Raw genomic sequence first — 22,153 nt, 5'->3', positions numbered from 1 at the left:
TACACACCGACAATCAAAAGGCGGATATCTTCACCAAGCCTCTCGATGGTCCACGGTTTGAATCACTCCGTAAGACCATTGGTGTCGGTACAATTCCTTGACTCTCTTGTGTGTTGTGTGCTTCACATTTTTATAATATGATATATCTGTCTGTGTTGGGGCACACATTTTTTTTGCAACTTGTTTCTTGTTTGTTTGTTCCTTTGTGTATACTGCTGGTTTTTTTTTTTGTGTTTGATTCAATCATTTTTGTTTCGTGTCAAAAATCCAAAAATCACATAAAGATTAGAAAATCAAAAGGCTTGATTGACTTTGTTGAGTTTTGTCTCAAAACTTGTTTTGCCTTGTACCTTTGTGCTAATGGCTTTGTGCATTTTCGAGCATTGCTTGTTTTCATGCACTCATATCATTGTGGGAAAAATCTTGAACTCTATGTGATTGTTGTAAATAGATCTTCAAACTTGTCATGAATGATTAGTGAATGGTTATGTTGATCTTGAGACATGCATAGACTTGTGTCTATATATCTTCCCACTTTTTATTTTTGTTTTGCTAAAAAGAGCTCACCAAATGTAAATCTCCAAATGAAAAGAGATATTGAGCTGCAAAAGCCTGTCGCACATTCTAGTATTTGACTAGGAAAAAGGGTAAGCGACCTTATATTAAAAGTGAAATTTCTTTCAAAAAGGGCCAAAGGCCTGTTCTTCAAAGAGAAATGTTATATATCCCTCTCACAATGAGAGATGATTTCCTCAAAAAGATAAAAAAGATCAAATGTTATGATCGAAAGTGGAGTCAAATGAAAAGCTCCAAGTTATGTTATCAAGTTGTGTGGGAAGTCATATATACATATTTCTATAATTGAGATTGGTCACATGATCTAGTGCTAATTGTGTATGCCTTGGTTGAATTGATCATTGAAGCTTCACATTAGACAAAGGACTATCTCAATGTTGATATCCACACACAACACACAAGTTTATGTTCAATAAATGCCATATTCATTTGTGTGATTGTACTTGATAAAATGTGTTTTCACATGCTCAATCTTTGTTAATTCAAGCACAAAAAGATTTTTGAGTGTTTTAGGTGTTTTTGGAAAGTATTTTGTTGGAAAAATCTGAAAATTTCAAAAATACAGTTTTGCCCTGTTTTGGCGGCTCAGTCGCGGGTATGTCAAGTCGCGAGCCTCAGTCGCATCTTCGCTGGTCAGTTTTGGCGACTTGTTCGCGAGTGGAAGGTCCAGTCGCGAGATTCACTCAGAGATTTTCGCGGCTCAGCTCGCGACTCACTCGCGGGTAGACCTTCCAGTCGCGAAAAACACTTAGAAAATTTTTCAACTTTTTGTTCTTTAGTGTTTTGGCGGCTTACTCTGGCGACTTTTTGGCGACTCGTTCCAGTCGCGAAAATCGCGTGTTTTGGTTAAACAGGGGCAGTTTTTAAACTTTTCATTTTTCCCTCGATCTTTTTGTGACTGTTCATTGTCTTTCTCATTTGCTCTTACCCTGTATCACCGTGCCTCCATTTTCGATCTCCCTTACTTGTCTCTTTTCAGCTCAAAATCGTCGCCTAACAGGTATGGTTTTCTGTCCTGCACTCTATTTTACTTGTTCTTTTGGTTTTCCCTCTGGCTATTTCACATTTGTGTGTGATTTTGTGATGGTTTTTTAGCTCAACTATTATTCTTTGTTCTAGCTTCGCTTGAGTGCTTATGTTTCTGTGTTTGAGCTTATTCATGTTGGTGGTTGTGTTCTTTATCCTGTGCTTAGCTAGGGTTAGCTAGTTTTGTCTGATCTGCTGTTGCTATCATGTTTCACTTTGATCCTGTGTGGTATCTTGTTGATGTGGTGTTGATTTTGGTCCTTTTTCAGCTGATTATGTGGTTATATTTGATCTCTTTATACTGTGTAGTTCTAATTTGGGCCTTTGGTGTCCCTCATTGCTACTTTCTGACCATACTCATCCAGCTGTTAGGGTTTCTTCATTGTTCCTAAATTTTCACTAACCCACTGCTGATATAGTCTGTTGGATTGTGTTCTGTCATTTCCCTTGTTTATAATACAGACTGGTCATGTCTCCATTCAAAAAGGCTGCTGTGAAAGGAGGTTCTTCCAAAGGGAAGGAACCCGTAATTGATGTTGATGAAGTCACACCTCTCCCGAAAGTGACTCGCTCTTCATCACAGCGATTCGATCCCAATAAGTTCAGATCAAATTCAGAGAAAGCTAGAAGAGGATGACTAGCCTATTCCATGACAAAAAGGGGGAGTGATAGGCATAATCAAGGGGGAGGATATTACCCTAAGGGGGAGCGTCTTTATCTAAGGGGGAGTGTCTTTAATTTTTTTTGTTTCTTTCTTCTCTTTAAGTTGATATATTGTGTTTTGTAAAACTGTTATTCAGGTATTTGTTGGTTTGTAACCATATGCTTTTGTAAGCTTTTAGGGTTATTGGTTTATGCATAGTTTGTAGGCTTTATGGTATGTACCTTGCTTAAGTGCAGCCTTCATGCTATGTTGAAATCAGTACTTTAATCTAAATGTTCTGCATTTTGGTTTATGTACTGTCACTCTTGTGCCCTTGTAGGATTGTTCCTAGATGCATATGCCTTGTGTGCTATGCATTGGTTGAGTGTTGAGCATACAAGTGTCTTGCCTTGTGCTTGTTAACTTGTATGTCCTTGTGTTCATTCCAAGTGTGAATGAGCACTGTGATCACTACCTTGTGGTGTTCACTTGGTTGATCAAGCCATGGTTTGTTTATTAACTCCATCTTTGCTTGATCTCACATTGCCTGTTTCATATGCATTTATAATTTTCTGCTTACAATGATCATGGTGTATTGTTGTGTTTCAGGAGCTTCTGTTCATATGATTCAAGTGCTTCACAGCTTCTAGAGTTAGGTGTGAGTGAGTTTTGTTCAACTGTTCCCAACTCACATGTTAAGTCTAGAGTTTGTTTTAGGGTTTTGTCACGGAATAGCCAAAGGGGGAGATTGTAAGGTTGAATTTATTCAACCATCTAATTGGCTTTATTCCGTGCCAAATTTGCTTGTAATTCAGCATTTAGTAACCCTGTATTTAGGTGGGATTGTTGTAAGGGTAGTGAGTGAGATAGAGTGAAGATTGCTCAAGAGTGTGCAAGAAAACAGAGTGTCGCGGCTGGGACTCGCGGGTGGACTCGCGGCTGCAAGTCGCCAGAAGCTGCACACGTGCCAAGCATGCTGGAAGATGAACAGTCATGCTAGCTGGAGCACTACAGGACAAAACAGGACAACTGGCCATACGGTTAACTCGCGACTGGATCTCGCAACTTGGTCAAGCCGCGAGGACAAGCCGCGAGCCACCCCTGTTTTGGAAAAACCTGACGTTTCACATTCCTCTTCACTCCAGTATAAATACCCTTTTAACCCACGATTGAAAGAGAGCTTCCAGAGAGAATTTTGAGAGAGAAACCCTAAAGAAAAACCAGATTGTTTCACCCACAATCTCTACCTTAGAGTCTCATCAAATTCCCTCACTCTCTTCCTCTCCATTGTCAAATCCTTGAGAGGCATTATACCAAACCTGGTTCTCACCATTATCATCTCTGTGAGACAGTCGTTTGGAGTTCTGGGAAGCAGTTAGGAAGGAGCCAATCTTCATTGGTTGATGCTACGGTGTAGTAGCGGAATCCGGGAAGCTAGAAAAGAAAAAGGTTCAGCGCAACCTCGTTGGAGCAAGAAGCTTGGAGGGCTTAGGTGCATTGGGTAGATTAGGCTTGGAGGGTCTATTGCTGTCCTTGTATCCCAACTGTATTTTCTAGTGGATTGATTACTGTTTGGAGGGCGGCGGAGAGGTTTTTCGCCGAGGTCTTCGGTTTCCTCTTCGATAACACATCGGGTGTTATCTCTGTGTTTGCATCTTCCTTCCTCTCTATCTCTGCCTTTACATTATCTGCTGTGGTTTATTTTGTTATAGCTTAGATAGTTGTTTAACCAATTTCATATCATAGCATATGTTAAGTTTCCGCACACTTGTTGTTTGACATATTGCTTGTGTTGGTTAAGTTGGTTTTTGGGGGTCTAAACGTTCAAAAGTGTTTTTGTACACGTTTTTGAACTTTCAGTATTATATTCATGAGAAAAACAATTTCATCCTTAAAAATTTTCGAAGTGTGTCAAAGAAACATCAACAGGATTTATCAATAATCAACACGAAATCATTTTTTTTTTCTTCTGGAACTACTCATATGCATTACAACGAAATGACTTATGTTGTCTTAAGTTTGAATAAAACAATGATTGATCAGATATACCTGAAAGATAGCATAGATTTGCAGGACCAATAAAATTTATCACAGCTATCATCTCGTGGTTGGGACCATGTGTTGGCTGTGTGCGAGATATATATAGTAACAATATTATGATGAATACATAGTTCATGCCTCACGCTCACAGTACATGTACCAAAATGCAGCAAGAGAACAGGGAGGGTTGATGCCACGATGACTTGATAGCATATTTTTCTGACAACTCGATACAGAAATACAACCCAACATGTTTAACTGAACTCCACATCCATGAACATTAAAGGTAAACATAGTTGACAGCCATTGAAAACTTGCTTGATTTTGTTACACTAAAATATGCCCCTGGATGTTAAGGATTAGTTATAATAAATGCCTACAAATACTAGGAGACTTTATCATTGTTGTCCTGTTTATACTTGAAGAGTTTCCTCCATCTTCAATTTGATTGCTATGAATATGGAGAAAAAAGAAGAAACTTAAAATTTATGGGCATCTTTGGATACATACTCAGGAAGACATTTCTGAAAAGTACATAGACAGCCAGACACATCAATTATGGTTCAATTGGGTGTAAGTACCAACTTTTTAAAGATCTTTACAATAATTATAAACACATCTGGGAACTATCTCCAATTGCCACTGGATACCTTGAGTTTTGCACTTTTTATATATATGAGACAATTCTGAGTAATTTGCAGTCGTCAAACCACTGTGATTAAAAAAAAAAATCCAGTTATATCACAAATTGAAATGACTGACATAGAGACAGGGATTTTCAGTAGTTTAAACAAAAGAGTTTCAAAGCTGCATATCATCAATTAGGCGTGCATACCATTTTGAAGCAACATTGACAAGGAAGAGAACCTTTCCCTTAAACTTGCTAAGAGAAACATCCTTCCCATCGATATCCTGCATCAACAACCTCCATGCATAAGCACGATATACTATTTTACATGTTCTTCCCGAAATTCAATTGTCCTAAATTTTTTTGAAGATATAACCAGCCCCCATGGGAGAGAGATAGAGCAGCCTATGAATCTTATAATTGTAAGTCCATGCTAGAGTTCACAACACTATTTTCCTTTCTAAACAAACAACATTAGAAACTACATGTACGTATTCTTTTTTAAATCAATAAAGAAATTAGCAATGTAATGAATTGAATTCACTTCAAGTCATTGATACCAATTCACATATACACCCATCCAAAACAACTAGACTTTTTGCCTAAAAAAAAAACACACACACACACACCAACTACTAGACTTTCGTTTCACAGTGAGCCAGCTATAAAGTTGGTTATTTCTTCCTTACTTGTCTAAGTGCACCAATTCAAAATTTTAGATATTTTCCATTTGTCACATCTATTCTGTATATTACTAAAAGCTGAAGTAGCATTTATTATTGCTACGCTCCTATTGAGCCATATCAGCAGTTACGTCATTCATATATATATATATATATATATATATATATATATATATATATATATTTTCTCTATTTAAACTTTTCTTCCCCCTATTTTCAAAAAAAAAAAAAAAACTCTTCTTCTCCCTATTAGTTCACATACCTACTGTTACACTTCTTCCAACCTTTCACTTTCCTTTTTGTGTCTTTATCTCTTCACTATTTTACTGTTATACTTCCTCTTTTTTATATTTTGGCTCTTCTTCTACCCATTTTATTTTGTATAAATTTGATATTGTTTTCCCATTCAATCTATATTTTTTCCACACAAAACTGTGAGTACTCTATCTCTTTCTCTCTCGGTGAATTTTTGTTTTTTCTTATAACTCTAATTAAGGTTGATGGTTTTTTTTTTTTTTTTAATATGTGCTTTGGTATTTTGTGTGTGTGTGCCTTTTTTTTTTTAGAAAAAAAAAAAAAAAACCAACAGAAAGTCTTCTCTTTCCCTTTTATAGCTTTGATTGAATTTTAGTTTGTGTTAATATTTAATTTTTTTGGAAACAGGAATTTGAATATGCCTACCAATTGTTTGAGTAATAAATTATTAAAAAGCCTATTATTTATTCCTTTACTTTCATTTTAATTTTGGCTAAGATAACATTGTAATTTTGTAATGAGTTTTGATTATTATGATAATTTCCTTATTCCTTAAGAGATGAGAAATTTGAATAATAAATTTGAAACATATAAAGTTTAGTTGTATATTAAGCAAATATAATACACTACAATAGAAGTTAGATGAATATGGTTCACCTTACAAAAAAATATTAGTCAAACATAAAAAAAAAAAAAAATTAATAAAATGATATATTTGTAGAGATAAAAAGATAAAAAAAAAAAATACTTGTAGAAATATATATATATATATATATATTTAAATAGACAATACTTAAAATAATGGTTACTTTTTATATATTACATTGCATTACATAATATTTATATTCTCACGCATCACGTGGGTCTGCAATTAGTCTAAATAAATGCTTGAAACTCCTATACATACACACACATTCAATTACATGGCATAAATACTCTCAAATGTCTGTAATTCATTTGACACCTAATAATAAACCAAAACTCAAAAACCTCAAAGAAGAGTCAAAATTCAAACAATAACCATAATTTTAAAACCAAAAAGAAAGAAAAAAAAGTGAAAGGGAACAAGCAAAAAATGAGTTCTTTTGTTCCTCAAAACACTTAACTTTGACATTGAAATCATAGATAGTCTTCTCTATAGCGGCTTTGGTGTTGATTGAGAAAGAACGAGAATTGAGAAGAAAGGCGGACCTAGAATTTCAAGCTAGGGGGCCGAAGTGTAAGAAAAAAAATCCAAGTAGTTATCCATACAGTATTAACAAAATATCAACCAAGATATATACACAAAATCATTGTTTCTTAATACACTAAGATGTATGTTAGGTTCTAAGGATTTAGGATCTAAATGTATTAGAACTTCAATGTGTAATGTTGGCAAACTATGATCAAAACTTAGAGTCTAGAATTAGGTTGCTCAAAGTATGCTTATTGTAAAGTTGGAATCGAGTAATTGCAGAAAATTACTGTTCACTTTCTGCAAGGCTCGATTGATCGAAAATTAGACTCGATTGATCGAAGCTTGTGTAGATTGTTTTTTTGTAGAATTTTCCAACTCAGCCCAAGCCCATATGACGTGTAGGGTTTTATGTTTTGCCTTAAGTATAAAAGGAAATACCCTAGCCATGTTTTATGGTTGTTGTTCATGCTGTGTGTATGAATCTCTTGTGAGATTTAGAGGTGTTTGCCTTTATACATACTTAGGGTTATCAAGATCAAAATTGATGTCGAGAGCTTGGTGATCGTTTCAGTTGCTGTATAAAGAGTTTAAAGAAAAACACAAGTGGGAGTACTTGTGGTTGCTGTGAATCCAAGAAAGAAGTAGTCCGTGGACTCGGAGCTGTCACGTGGTCATGGTAGTAAGTTTTCTACTTGAGATAGCAATAGGATGTTAGTGGTCTAAGTCGCTATTGTAAAACTTCAACTCTTTCATAGTAGATATGTTTTACTTTGAGGATAGCTAGGTTAAATCCTCCCCAGGTTTTTTACCGATTTGGTTTTCCTAGGTTATCATATCGTTGTATTCTTTATTTTTCACACTGTTTCAATGATATGATTTACTTGTGTTAACCTAAATCTGAATAATTTACCTAAGTTAATCACTTGGCTTAATAACTAGGTTAATCTGTTTGTGTTTAAGGGGTCTAAAAACGTACAATGTAATCATCTACCAACAAAGACAAAACAATACAAAATAATATTGTTTCTTAAGAGCATTAGATTTAATAATTAACAGTGAGTGTCATATGATGGATGGAATTACAAAAGACTGGGACAAACTTTCTCACTTTCTTTATCTGAGTTGGAGGTTAGTTGTCTTAATTTGGCTGTCAATATATACTTTTCCACAATGAAGAAGTTTTTCACTAATGTTGAAGTTATGGCGAGAACTTTTCGTTCGAAGAGAGGTTTATCAAGTTAGGGATGCAGGTGATCATAAAATAATGCTTTTTATTTTTGAGTTAGAATGTGATGTAGAAAAGGTTCTTTGGTGTGGACCATGGTCTTTTGATTAGTCCCTGGTGTTATGATGGTGTTACTCCCTTGACAGATGACATTCAGTTTACTTTAACACAATTTTGGGTTCAAATCCATAATCTACTGATACTAAACTTGTCCTATAAGACTGCTGAAGAGATTAGTGTGGTCGCAATAAGGATTGCGAACGGAACTATGGATTCAAAGTTATTTACGGATCAACAACAATTTGGTCCATGCATGGATTAGGGATGGTTCTCCAAGAGGTAATTGTTATGGTCATATTTTATGTAATTGACTAATCTTTTAACAAAATGCACTTTAATTGTACTAAGGTAGATCTAAGTTGGGTTTAATACTTCAAGAAATATGTTGTTCAAAGCATATCAAGTGTTTGTATTGAAAGTCATGAAGATTGGTCCAAGAAAAAAGTGAAGAAAAGCCATTCATTAAGTCTCGACAAATAGCTCAATAGATGTCTGCTATTGAGACTTAATGTGCAACTCAATAGATAGTTCAATAGAAGCTTGATCAATCGAGAACTACGATTTTCAGTTTTCCAAATTTGAATTTCAACCCAGGCTTATGGATTTGTTTAGGGTTTCTTTTCTCATAACCCTAGATATATATAAGGCTTATTATAAAAGCTGTCAAACACGAATACAGAGACTAAGAGACTTATTTTCTCTGTGAAAAGCTGCTACATTTGTACGCTATTGGGTTTTGTAACCAAGTACTTCCAGACCTTCATTATTGATGAAGTGAAGAACTTTGCAGCCAACAACATCTGTTTAAGTTGCTGGAGTTAGTCATGTACTAGGATCCGTGCAAAGGGTTAGTTATAGGTTTGAGATTTGTGCATCAAGGGAAAGAAGGCTACTACAAGATCAAGTCCAATTGGGTATTGAGGTGAAGGTTCAACTGTAGGTTGGTATTTTAGGATATGTCAAGGTAGTTGGTAAGATTCTTTATACTTGTAAGCGCTTGATTGTTGATTAGTAGTGGGTTATTCGGAGTGGTGACCTTAAAATCACCTGTTAGGGTTTTTGCCTTATCAGAGGTTTTTCCCACTTGTCAACAAATCACCGTGTCTAATTTATTTTTATACTGCACTTAGTTTATTTGGTGATTTGTCGATGTCTTCATGATTTGCATGCAATTGAACCTAATTAATCAAATTGGGTAATTGAATTAATTATCCGGGATCAAGCTATCTCAACCCAACAATAATCAAAATTCAATGGCTAATGAGTTTGAGCAACCTATGAAGGCACCAACACCAGTGGACTTATCTGTTCAGGTTTTGCATATGGTAGAAACAACTGGTGGAGGAGATGGCCATGATGGATAACCGTAGTGGGTTGCTCACAGGTAAGGTAAGGGAAGTTACTACTTTTTCGAGTTTCAAATTTGGAATTTTGAGGAGGTCTTGACGATGATATTCGTAGGGGTAGGAGGCCAAGAGGTTTTCTCTTTCTCAAAGGGGAATCTTCCTAATCCAATTATAATGGTCTCTAATAATTCATCGTGAAAGTGGCAGGGGTTTCAGGAGTTGTTTACGCATCTACTGATAATTGCCCCACTATTTCTATTTCTTCTACTGTAGGCTCTTTTACTATGGGTAAGTCTTTGAGTGGTCCCAAAAAATCTGGGAATAATGGAAACAAAACCTTTCTCATGTCAAGCTAAAAAAAGGTAATTCAAATATAGATAGAGTTTTTTTTTTTTTTTTTTGAAAAACAATTCTATCTTCGCCAAGCTAAATAAAAGGGAATTAAACCATAATTTTCCAACTCATTATTTTAAGGTTGTTACCAAATATTGGAAAATGAGATAATTTTCTAAAAGCAATGCTTATATGGCATTTGGTACGTGGTAATGTATTAAGATTCTCAGGCCTGTTTAAAAATTCTCATGTTTGGTTGCAAATCACGCTAGGGAATCAGAGATGTCAGGGAAATCTGGATTCACCCTTTAAACCCTCTCAGTAGGAATGCGGATTCCCTTTAAACTAGGTGGATATCCAGATTCCCAAACTTAAAGGAAATTGTATTTTTTATAAATTGAAAATTTTGAACCATTTTTCCTTATCATTTAAGCCATTAAGATGAAATATAAAACAAATCATCAATATCTTTTCCCTTGTCTTTATCTTTTCCCGCCAAAATAACATAAATAGGATAGACAACTCTATTGATATATTCTTTAACAAAGTTCTATTTAGGTTTCACATGTGGAAAAAAAAAGGTTTGAAGGAGACCCTCCATTATTGCCAAGTATTCACTTTTGCTGTTGTGCGTGTGTGGGTCAACAAATTATTAATAGTTTATATTTTGTTTTTCATTATTTATTTAGAGGAAGATTTTTTTAAAGGACATGGTAGTTCATATTCAAATCGAAGGATAAAATGGGAAAAATAAATAATTCATTTAAGATTCCTGGGAATAAACTAAACATTATTATCTCACATTCCTATGAATCTTAAGAGATTCCCAATGAAACCAAACATAGGAATCGTTACATTCCTAAGCATCCAGATTGCAAGAAATTACATTCCTACGAATCTAGATGCCAGGGATAATGTGAATTCCCCCATACCAAACGCTATATTAGGGAAATGATTCATTTTCTAGAAATTTTATTGTTGTTTATTTCGATGGTTTTTTTTTTTTTGGGTGTGTTTTCTTGTGTCTAGTAGTATTTAGAAATAATGGGTCAAAGGAAAATTATCTTTTAACTTCTCTTATTTAACTTGGCACAAAATAGAGTTGTTTTCCATGTCAACCTATCTTAGTGAAAAATAATTCTATTCATGCCAACCTTTATAGCTCTAGTGAAGGAGGTATTGTTCGATTGGCATTAGGATCACCTTCTCTCAGAAGTCCTAACAAGAAAATATAGTTAGAAGTCCCAACAAGCAGATTTAGTGTCTGATGGCTGATGCCTATGAGTCTTTGACAGTCTTAGTTACGAATTCCAATTATAGTTAGTGTCTCCATGATATAGTACTAATCCAAGAGGAAATTTCAAACCAAGCTTTGCATCCCAAGGTGGTTGCACAAGAGACAATGTCTGATGATGGTGACATTAATGTTGTGAAAAAGCAACCGGGTTCTTGTGAAGGACCCAAGAACAGTTTGTTATGTTTGATCATGAAGACCAAAATTAAAATTTTTTTTTCTTTGGATATGTTTGGCGATGTGTTTGATAGGCCAAGAATGTATTGACCCCTTATGATAAATTAACCAATTAATTAAGTTAATTAACATGCAATACGTGCGGTAGCACAAATAAATCACCAACTAAGTTAAATGCAGCGGAAAATAAATTTGACACAGGTGATTTGTTTACGAATGAGGAAAACCATTGAGGCAAAACCCCATCGGGTGAATTTAAGGTCACCACTCTTGAGAATCCACTATTATCAAAATAAGCGGTTACAAGTAAAGGAATCCTAGTACCTTATACCAACCTACAGTTGAACCCTTACCCCAATACCCAATTGGACTTGTAATGTAGCGGCAATCTCTCATTTCAATGCACGGCTCCTAGTACGTGACTAACTAATGATGCACGGATCCTAGTATGTGACTAACTCCACAACAACCCTTTGATTGTTGTAGTTGATTTGCAATAGCTTCACATAGAAACACCAATAAGATCTTCAATGTTGGTGCAAGAGATTTTGCTTGGTTACAGAACCCAAAAGCGTACAAGAAATGCAGCAAGAACTCTTTCTTCTATAGGAGGAGGCTAGGGTTTCAAAAAGAAAACCTTATGAAGCTCTCTAGGGTTAGGTGTTTCTTTTTCCACCTCCTTTTAAATAGGAGCTTAATGGGCTCTCCTATTCCAAATAGGTTTACACAAACCTTGGGCTTTCCTAGTCCAATAAGGATTATACAAACCCACAAACCTTGGGTTTTCCTAGTCGTATAAGGATTATACAAACCCATAAACAAATAGCCTTTTAAAATAAAAACGTTGCTGGCTATAGTCTGGATCCCGTAAGCTCGATAAATCGAGACATGTGTCGAGCTTTAATGAATCTCGACAGATCAAGCTTCTGCCGAGGAGGTCTCGAGACCTATAGATTGCACTTTTCTTGAACGGTTCTTGAGTAATCTTCATGTCTTCAATTTAACCACTTGTAATGATCATCTTGAACCTTCTTAGATTTACCCAAATAAAAGTAAAGTGCGTTGTGTCAAAGGATATGCCAATTGCATAAAATTATGTCCTTAATAGTGTTGAATAATTTGTGTCCTTGATTGTGTAGGATGGATTTTCTTTGGGAAGTCACAACCCACCAAGAGGTACTAACTCATGAGGTTAAGTCCTTGTTTTAATTGAAGCCTAATTTCATATCAAAATCAACTCTCCATTAATTCCAATAGTTGTAAGACATAGAAATTAGGGACCACACATGATATGATATTGAGTTAGCCTTGGTGTTGGGAAGTTGGATTCATTTTGGGTTGCAATTAAAGTCCATTTTCAAGAAGAAGCTGGACTCATTTTGGGTTCCAAGCAAGCATGAAGAGAAGCAAAACCTTTCTCACGTCAAGCTAAAAAAAGTTAATTGAAATATAGATGGAGTTGTTTTCTTTTGAAAAACAATTCTATCTCCACCAAGCTAAATAAAGGGAATTAAACAATAATTTTCCAACTAATTTTAAGGTTGTTATCAAATATTGGAAAATGAGATAGTTTTTTAAAAATAATTATTTTTGATAAATGATTCATTTTTCTAGAAATTTTAATGTTGTTTATTGAAAGTTCAAAAACGTGTACAAAACACCTTTGAACGTTTAGACCCCCAAAATACAACTTAACCAACTCAAACAAAATGTCAAACAACTAGTGTGCGAAAACTTAACACATGCTATAATATGAAATTGGTTATAAACTATCTAAGCCATAACAAAATAAAACCACAGCAGATAATGTAAAGGCAAAGATAGAGAGGAAGGAAGATGCAAACACAAAGACAACACGCGATGTGTTATCGAAGAGGAAACCGAAGTCCTCGGCGAAAAACCTCTCCGCCGCCCTCCAAGCGGTAATCAATCCACTAGAAAATACAGTTGGGATACAAGGACAGCAATAGACCCTCCAAGCCTAATCTACCCAGTGCACCTAAGCCCTCCAAGCTTCTTGCTCCAACGAGGTTGCGCCGAACCTTTTTCTTTTCTAGCTTCCCGGATTCCGCTACTAGACCATAGCATCAACCAATGAAGATTGGTTCCTTCCTAACTGCTTCCCAGAACTCCAAACAACTGTCTCACAGAGATGATAATGGTGAGAACCAGGTTTGGTATAATGCCTCTCAAGGATTTGACAATGGAGAGGAAGAGAGTAAGGAATTTGAAGAGACTCTAAGGTAGAGATTGTGGGTGAAGCAATCTGGTTTTTCTTTAGGGTTTCTCTCTTAAAATTCTCTCTGGAAGCTCTCTTTCAATCGTGGGTTAAAGGGGTATTTATACTGGAGTGGGAGAGGAATGTGAAACGTCAGGTTTTACAAAACAGGGGTGGCTTGCGGCTTGACCTCGCGGCTTGACCAAGTCGCGAGATCCAGTCGCGAGTTAACCGTATGGCCAGTTGTCCTGTTTTATCCTGTAGTGCTCCAGCTAGCATGACTGTTCATCTTCCAGCATGCTTGGCACGTGTGCAGCTTCTGGCGGCTTGCAGCCGCGAGTCCACCTGTGAGTCCCAGCCGCGAGTCTTTGTTTTCTTGCACACTCTTGAGCAAACTTCACTCTATCTCACTCACTACCCTTACAACAAACCCACCTAAATACAGGGTTACTAAATGCTGAATTACAAGCAAATTTGGCACGGAATAAAGCCAATTAGATGGTTGAATAAATTCAACCTTACATTTATTTCAATAGTTTTTCGCGTTATCTTCTGTCTAGTAGTATCTAGAAATAATGAGTTAAACGAAAATTATCTTTTAACCTCCCTTATTTAACTTGGCATGAAATAGAGTTGTTTTCGATGTCAACATACGCTTTGTTTGTTTCAGCAATGATGTTTTCTAGAAAACGAGTCATCTTCTAAAAAGCATTTTCTATAAAACTATCTCATTTTCCAATGTTTGGTAGAAATAGAAACTTTAAATGAATTGAAAAACATCCTCCTAACTTCCCTTATTTAGCTTGTTGTGAGATATAGTTGTTTTCCAAAAAAAGTTAATGGAAAACAATCTCTAACAATAAGTCATATTTTTTATGTTGATCAAAGATAATTTTCCTTTAACTCATCTTTTTTTATGCTACCAAACACTGGAAAACATAGAGATCTATCTGTACACATGGTTTTCTATTGTGCCACCTAATATATTATAAATAGAAAGCCAAAAGATACATGAACCAACAATATCAAACGAATTTTTTTCTTTCCTGTTACGTTTCCACACATCTTTGACTCATTAAATTCTTTAAAAGCCACTTCTCAATTGAGTTGTTTTCCATACCAACAATATCATTCTTGACAAAGAACTAAAAAAAGAAAAAGAAAATGGCATCTCCAATTAGTTGCCTATCAATCTTGGTTATCTCTCTACTAGTCACCTCTCTTTTCTACCATGTTTCTAATGCAGATTGAGCCCTTATTGAAAGTGTTTGCAAAAGGTCCGCGAACAATTTGTTTTGCTTGTCAGCTTTATTATCAGACCCACAGAGTAGTACAGCTTCTCTATATATGCTGGGAATTATTACTGTTGATTTGAACTTGAAAGTATTCGAAGAAGTCGATAGTCGAATCCCAAATCTTCTTAACTCACTCAAAGACTCAGTGGATCATTCTCGACTTTTGAATTGCCAAACCAATTTAACTATTGCACACGAGAATTTGGAAGCTGCAAGAAATGCTGCGGGAGAACAATCTTATACGGAAGAGGCAAGTTTACTTTTGAATGTATATTCGAACATTGCACATTGTAAGTCTCAATATGAGGACCCCCCAATACATGAATCACCAATATTAGATCTCACTACCAAAATGATGGACCTATTTGATATTTCTTCTCATATAATTGCAATGATAGATTCATCTTAAGATATTGTCAATATAATCTTATGTGATCTATAATAAAAATAGGTCTGCTAAGGTCCTTGTAACTCAATTGCTACCTCTAAGGGGGTACTATATAAAAAATATAATCAATAAAGACATATTTGTATTAATATTTATTTGTAATCATCTCTCTTTCCCTCAATCAATATGGTATTATTGCATTATATTCAATACATCTTCGTGTTAACATTATTTCAACCGTGGGTCGCTTTCAGGTCAGTTTTGGCCTTGAAAACAACAGATTTTGAAGTTTTGATAAACTATAAAGTTTTATATCATTAAGTCCTTTTTCCGTGGCCACTAGAATCAAATCAATCCAATATCGGAGTAAAAAGATATGGCCAAAATACCAAAACTGGTCAAAATATTTCCATGCCAGGATTTTTTCTATCTTTGGCTCAAATGAATTTCTCTCTTTCCTTTTATGTTTCCACACATCTTTGACTCATTAAATTCTTTAAGGGTCCGTTTGGTTGGAGGGGTGGAAAAGTGGGAGGATAGAAAATTGTGGGAGGATGGAAAAGTAGGAGGATAGAAAAGATTTTATTTTCTCTCATTTTTGTTTGGTTGGGAGTGGAAAAGTGGAGGGATGGAAAAAAATGAGTTTGAAAATTTACTCATATACCATTGTTAAAGAATGATACCAAATTAAAAAAAAAAAAAAGTGACAAATAACCACACAAAAAAAGAGCAATCACCCAAAATTTTTTATAAAAATAAAAAAGTTCCAAAAAAAATCACTTCCAGTAAAAATAAAAATAAACTATCATGCCTAAGCCCTAAAAAATCAAAAGAAAAAAAAAAGAGGCAATGTTAATGCCCAAGAAAAAAGAAAAAAAAAAGTGACAACTAGCAACATGATTGCCCAGAAAAAAGAAAAAAAAATGCAACTTAAACTGAGGGTATTTGTGTAAAGTGCATCTTTCAGCACTTTTCCCTCCTCATTTTCCTCCCAAATTGGGAGGATAAAAAAAGGAGGGCTCGGAGGGAAAATTTCCCTCCTATTTTCTGTCTCTCTTGTTTTCTCTCTTCAACCAAACTGTGGAAAATGCCATTTTCAACCCTATTTTCCTCTTCCTATTTTCCATCCTCGTTTTCATCCCAACCAAACATACTAAAAGCCACATCTCAATTGATCTTCACCCTTGGATTCTCTTGGCTTCATGTCTGCATGATTAGCTTGTTAGTTTTAATCTCCTACAAAAGAAATACATGAAATGAGATTATTTTAGAGAAACTAGAAAACTCTCATATTTATGTGTAACTGTGGGAATAAACTCAAAATAAATGTGATGCCTACCAAAAGTAAGATAATATTGTACTTTTAAGCTATTATCAGACGGACAAACATTTGTAAGAAATTTGAGGACTACAACTAATATCGTCTTGTCTCACTCTCAATTGCAATAACTGTTGACATAGTACAAGCTACGTATGATTGAATCCCATAAATTCTTAAAAAAACTCACAGATCCAGTGGATAAGGAACAAACTAAGGTTTACTTCTCTAATTATCGTGATCCACTACAGAAATTCGAAGGTGCATTCATGGCTTCGATTGCAAGGTCTTATTGGGAAGTGATAGATTAGGTTAGGCATAGAGCTAACAAAGCTATAAATTGTGAAGATATATACCGAAGGATTCCCTTTATATGTGAATCATTGGTAACAGGAGATTAAACTAGCAAAAATTACTTTGATTATTATTGATCCTTTCATTTCAAAATAATGTATCTACTTTGTTTGGTAATCCACAATAAAAATGGTTATCAGTTCATATTATTTGTGTATTAGGACTAGGTGATCCTACTGTAAAAGTCCACTGAATTATAGTACTTTATAATGGGTTCAAGTTATACCTAGTGTAACTTTGCCAAGGCCATTTTTACGATAAGGGCCAAAAATGCGAGAAAGTGCCAAATCTCCCCTTGGGTTCTTCAAAATTTATTATTTTTGGTGAGTGTCAAGCCCAAAATTCACAATTGTTAGAATATATGTGATTCACTTGTTAGGAACATATGTCACTATTTTATGTAATTGGCTAATCCTTTGACAAAACGCACTTTACTTGTATTTGGGTAGATCTAGGATGTGTTCAATACTTCAAGAAACCTTGTTTCAAGTTTAAGTATTAAAACCATGCAAGTCTGTCCAAGAATCAAATGAGAAAGTACTGAATTTTAAAGCTCAATAGTTGCTCGACACCTCTTCATACTTGGCTTATCTGTCGAGCTCTTCAGTTGCTTCTTATTGCAATCCTGACACCTCTCGATAGCTAGGTTGATTGATCAAGCAAATTTTTGTCCCCTCGACACCTGCTTGACACCTCCTCAATCGATCGAGAATTACGAAATTCAGATTTTCAGATCTGATTTTCGGCCCATGCTGACATGTATGTGTAGGGTTTCTTTTCTCACAACCCTAAACATATATAAGGCTTATTTCAAAGGCCGCCACATAAGAGAATACAAGGATAACATATGCAAAAGGTGACCGATGCCTTATTCTCTCTGAAAGAAGCTACTGTGTCTTTGCGCCTTAGGGTTTTGTAACCAAGTGCTTCTTAATCTTCATTGTTGATGAAGTGAAGAGCTTTGTAGCCAATATCTTCTTCTAGTTGGTGTGTTAGTCACATACTGGGAGCCGTGCATTATTGGTTAGTCACGTACTGGGATCCGTGCAAAAAAGGTGGCGTTCATATATTGAAGAGTTCAGAGGTTCTGAAGCGGTAAAAGGTTTCTGCTGTGAGTTCATCTATGGGGATTGTAGAGTCTAGGGACAAAAGTTTTGTACTGGATCTGAAACTTCTCTTTACTATAGTGAATTGCTTTTTGGGAAGGTTTCCCCCTAGGTTTTTTACTGTGAAACTAGTTTGTTTCATTGGTTTTCCTAGGTCATCATAACTTGTCTTATTTATTTCTCCGCTGCATGTTTTTGACATAATATTGATGTTTGTTTGTTTTAACAAGTTTTATTCATAATAAATCTAATTAACAACTTGGGTTTAAAACTTGTTAATTCTATCAACCGGGGTCTAAATTTCCCAACAAGTGGTATCAGAGCAGGTACACTTTAACTGGATTAATTTCTTGAGTGTGATCCTTGACCCCTGTTGTCATGGATCGTGGACAATCTCTTTTGATTCTTCCTTTATTTGATGGAACTAACTATGCGTACTGGAAAGTTCATATGAAAGTTTTTTTGCAGGCTCTAGGTGAACAGGTATGGCAAGCTATTGAAGTTGGCTGGATTAAGCCAAAGGAAGCGCCCGTGGATTGAAATGATGCAAAAATCATAGTGGCAAATTTCAACAGTAGGGCCTTGAATGCTTTGTTTTGTGGGGTGACCAATGAGGAATTCAAGAAAATATCATCCACAGAAGTTGCTAAGGAAGCATGGACCATTCTTGAGACCACCTATGAAGGTACCAAGGCAATAAAGACTGTGAAGTTTCAAAGACTCACTAGTAGTTTTGAAGAAATAAGGATGGAAGAGGATGAGACATTTAATGAGTTCTAAGCTAAACTCAAGGATTTTGTGAATTCTACTTTCAATCTTGGAGAATCTATTACGAAATCCAAAATTGATAGAAAAATCCTTAGGTCCTTACCTGAAAGATTCCATGCCAAGATCACTGCTATTGAGGAAGTGAAGGACATTGATCAACTTCCTTTGATTGAGCTTGTAGGGAACCTTCAAACCTATGAGATGGGATTAGGCTCAATGGGAAAAGGTGGAAAGAGTAAAATCTTAGCTCTTAAGGGTATAGAGGAAGAGATTGAGGACTCTGAAGATGAAGATGAAAGTGAAGATGAAGATGAAGATGAAGATGAGGATGAGGATCTAACTTTCATAACTGATGAGATTATCAATCTTCTTCAATTTAGGAAAAAGGATAAAGGTAAACCTCCTAGGAAATCTAAATCCTCAAGGAAGGGCAAGAATGAAAAACCCCTCATCAAATGCCATGAGTGCAAAGGTTTTGGTCATAGGAGGATAGAGTGCTCAAACTACCTTATGAAGGAAAAGACCAAGGAGTCAAAAGATAAAGGGTTGGTTGCTACTTGGAGTGATGCTAAGATTGACTCTTCTGATGAGTATGTGGGTGAATGTAGTCACGTTATGGCCTTTGTTGCCTTAACTGATAAGGTGATTCTGGAGAGTGCTAGTGACAGTGAGGATTTTTCTAATGATGAAGTACCCAAGAAGATGACCCTTTAGAAAGCCTGAAAGTTCAAAAACGTGTATAAACACCTTTGAACGTTTAGATCCCCAAATTACAACTTAACCAATTCAAGCTTTATGTCAAACAACTAGTGTGCGGAAAATGAACATAAGCTATAATATGGAATTGGTAAAAACTATCTAAGCCAATTATAAATCACATCCACAGCAGAAAATAAAAGGCAAAGATAAAGGGAAGAGAGATTCAAACACAAGGACAACACACGATGTGTTATCGAAGAGGAAACCGAAGCCCTCGGCGTAAAACCTCTTTGCCGCCCTCCAAGCGGTCAATAATCCACTAGAAAATGTAGTTGGGATACATGAACAGCAATAGACCCTCCAAGCCTAATCTACCCGATGTACCTAAGCCCTCCAAGCTTCTTGCTCCAACGAGGTTGCGCCGAACCTTTTTCTTTTCTAGTTTCCCGGATTCCGCTACTAGACCTTAGCATCCGCCATCCTTGGCATCTTCCAATGCTTCCCAAAGCTCCAAAGACACTCAACACTCTGAATGGGTGTGGGTAGTGTTTGGATAGAAATCTCCTCTTAATAGGTATGACAATGAGAGAGGGAATGAGAAGAGACTACAAAGATTTCTCTCTAAGAATGAGTAGCTCTCTCTAATTGGGTGGGTGTTTTGAAGAAACCTCTCTTAGGGTTTTTCTTTCTAAATAGCCACACATATCTTGTGGGAATGAGGGGTATTTATACTGGTGTGAGAATGGAATACGAAGAGTCAATTTTTCCAAAAACAGGGCTGGCTGGCGACTTGACCTCGCGACTTGACTGAGTCACGAGTTTAAGTCGCGAGCTAACTTAATGGCCAATTTGGATTTTTGTCATGTAGTGCTCCAAATGGCGTGACTGTTCAGCTCCCCTGCATACTCTGCACGTGAGCAACTTTTGGCGGCTTGCAAGCCGCGAGCCACCCGCGAGTCCTAGCCGCGAGTCTCTGCTTCACTGCACTGTCTTAAGCATTTCTTCACACTCTCTCACACACTACCCTTACATGATTACCACCTAAATACAAGGTTTCTAAGTGCTATATTACAAGCAAATTTGTCATGGAATAAAGCCAACACATGGTTGACTAAATTCAACCTTACAAAGCCTATGATAAGCTATGCACTGAATTTATAAAATCTGAGAATACTTCTCATCTTTGTAGAAAAGAGCTCAATGAGGTAAAAACTGAAAAAGCTGATCTGTTAGTCAAACAAGATGAGACTACAAGGTTAGTTGAGACTCTTGTTATGGAGAACACCTCATTAGAAGAGAAGGTCAAGAATCTTGAGGTTGAGCTTAGTCAAGCTAGAACTCAAATAGAGAGGATGTCTAGTGCAAAGTTTGATGAGGTATTGAGTGCTCAAAAGCATAGTTCTGATAAAACTGGCTTAGGATATGCTGTTTCCTCCAGCCCCTCCTCTTCCAAGGCTTTTGGATTAAGGACTGTCTTTATGCCACAATTTGAGATAGGTGATAAAGGTATGAAATCCAAAACTGTTTTGGCTAATTCTAAATCCTTTGTTAGACATCATGTTTGTCACCATTGTGGTGTTTCTGGACACATTCGTCCTAATTGCTTTAAGTTGTATCCTCATAAGTAATTGTCCAAATGGTCATAGGCTTCCTCTTAAGGACATACACCTTTGTTTGGAGAGTTATTAAAAGCTATGAGCTTTTTAACTCACTTTTAGGAGAATTTTAATTCTTCTATATCCTTTAGTAGACATACTAGGACACGTGCCTTTTCATCTTCACGGCCAAAGACTCGTGCTGTGTAGGTGAGAAAGGAGCTTAAGACTTAATTATTTTTTTTGTTTGTCCTCTGCTTTAATTCTTTCTATCTAAAGTAGGACTCCCTTTGCTTGATTTCTTATCTGCTTTTGGAATCATGCTTTCATTCATCTGCACCTTTCTATCATGCCTTCATGCATATGCATATTTCTTTCATGCTTTCATGTTGTTTGTCTGTTTTTATTTGGTTGTTTAGTCTTTATTTTGTTTGTTTTTCAAAATAAAAAGAGAAAAATCAGAGAAATACAAAAACAATGTGTGTTTTGTGTACATTGGTACTTGTGTACCTTGGATGGCCATTGAAACAAAGTTCTTTAAACTTTGTATCTTTTGTAGCTTAGATGAGCATCTCTATGTACAACTAAGCAAGTGAGCTTTGTGGCTCGTGTTTGTGATGAGTAAGATTCAGTAATCTCTTGTACTTAACATTCGTATCACTCTTTTTAATGGGAAGGACTAGAAAATCCTAAGAGAAAGGCATAAATAATCATCTCACCACTGTTGCCCGCCAATCATGAAATGATATCTGTATTCTTCGGCATAGCAAAAGTGAGACATCAATGACATTTGTGTTCTTCAACATAGCAAAATTGGAAAGTCAAATGCTTAACATAATTGGGTATTTCTTTTTTATTTCTTATATGCCCATGCATGATTTGCTTAAAAAGAAAAATATGCAAGGAAAAATAAAAAGCAAAAAGATCAAAATGTTTTATATACGATTGC

At 35.9% G+C, this 22,153-nt stretch overlaps 1 protein-coding gene and 1 pseudogene across 1 annotated transcript in view; both read right to left on the bottom strand.

Moving 5' to 3' along the window:
* LOC126726546 (phospholipid hydroperoxide glutathione peroxidase 1, chloroplastic-like) overlaps positions 1–22,153 on the bottom strand; it is a 100,518-nt gene that overhangs the window by 16,376 nt on the left and 61,989 nt on the right. The gene's annotated exons all lie outside the window — the stretch shown is intronic.
* Positions 1–22,153, bottom strand: part of LOC126724712 (phospholipid hydroperoxide glutathione peroxidase 1, chloroplastic-like) — a 34,631-nt pseudogene that overhangs the window by 4,865 nt on the left and 7,613 nt on the right.

This window comes from Quercus robur, chromosome 5, assembly GCF_932294415.1.
Source record: "Quercus robur chromosome 5, dhQueRobu3.1, whole genome shotgun sequence".
Lineage (NCBI taxonomy): Eukaryota > Viridiplantae > Streptophyta > Magnoliopsida > Fagales > Fagaceae > Quercus > Quercus robur.
This window is presented reverse-complemented; position numbering and strand designations above follow the sequence as displayed.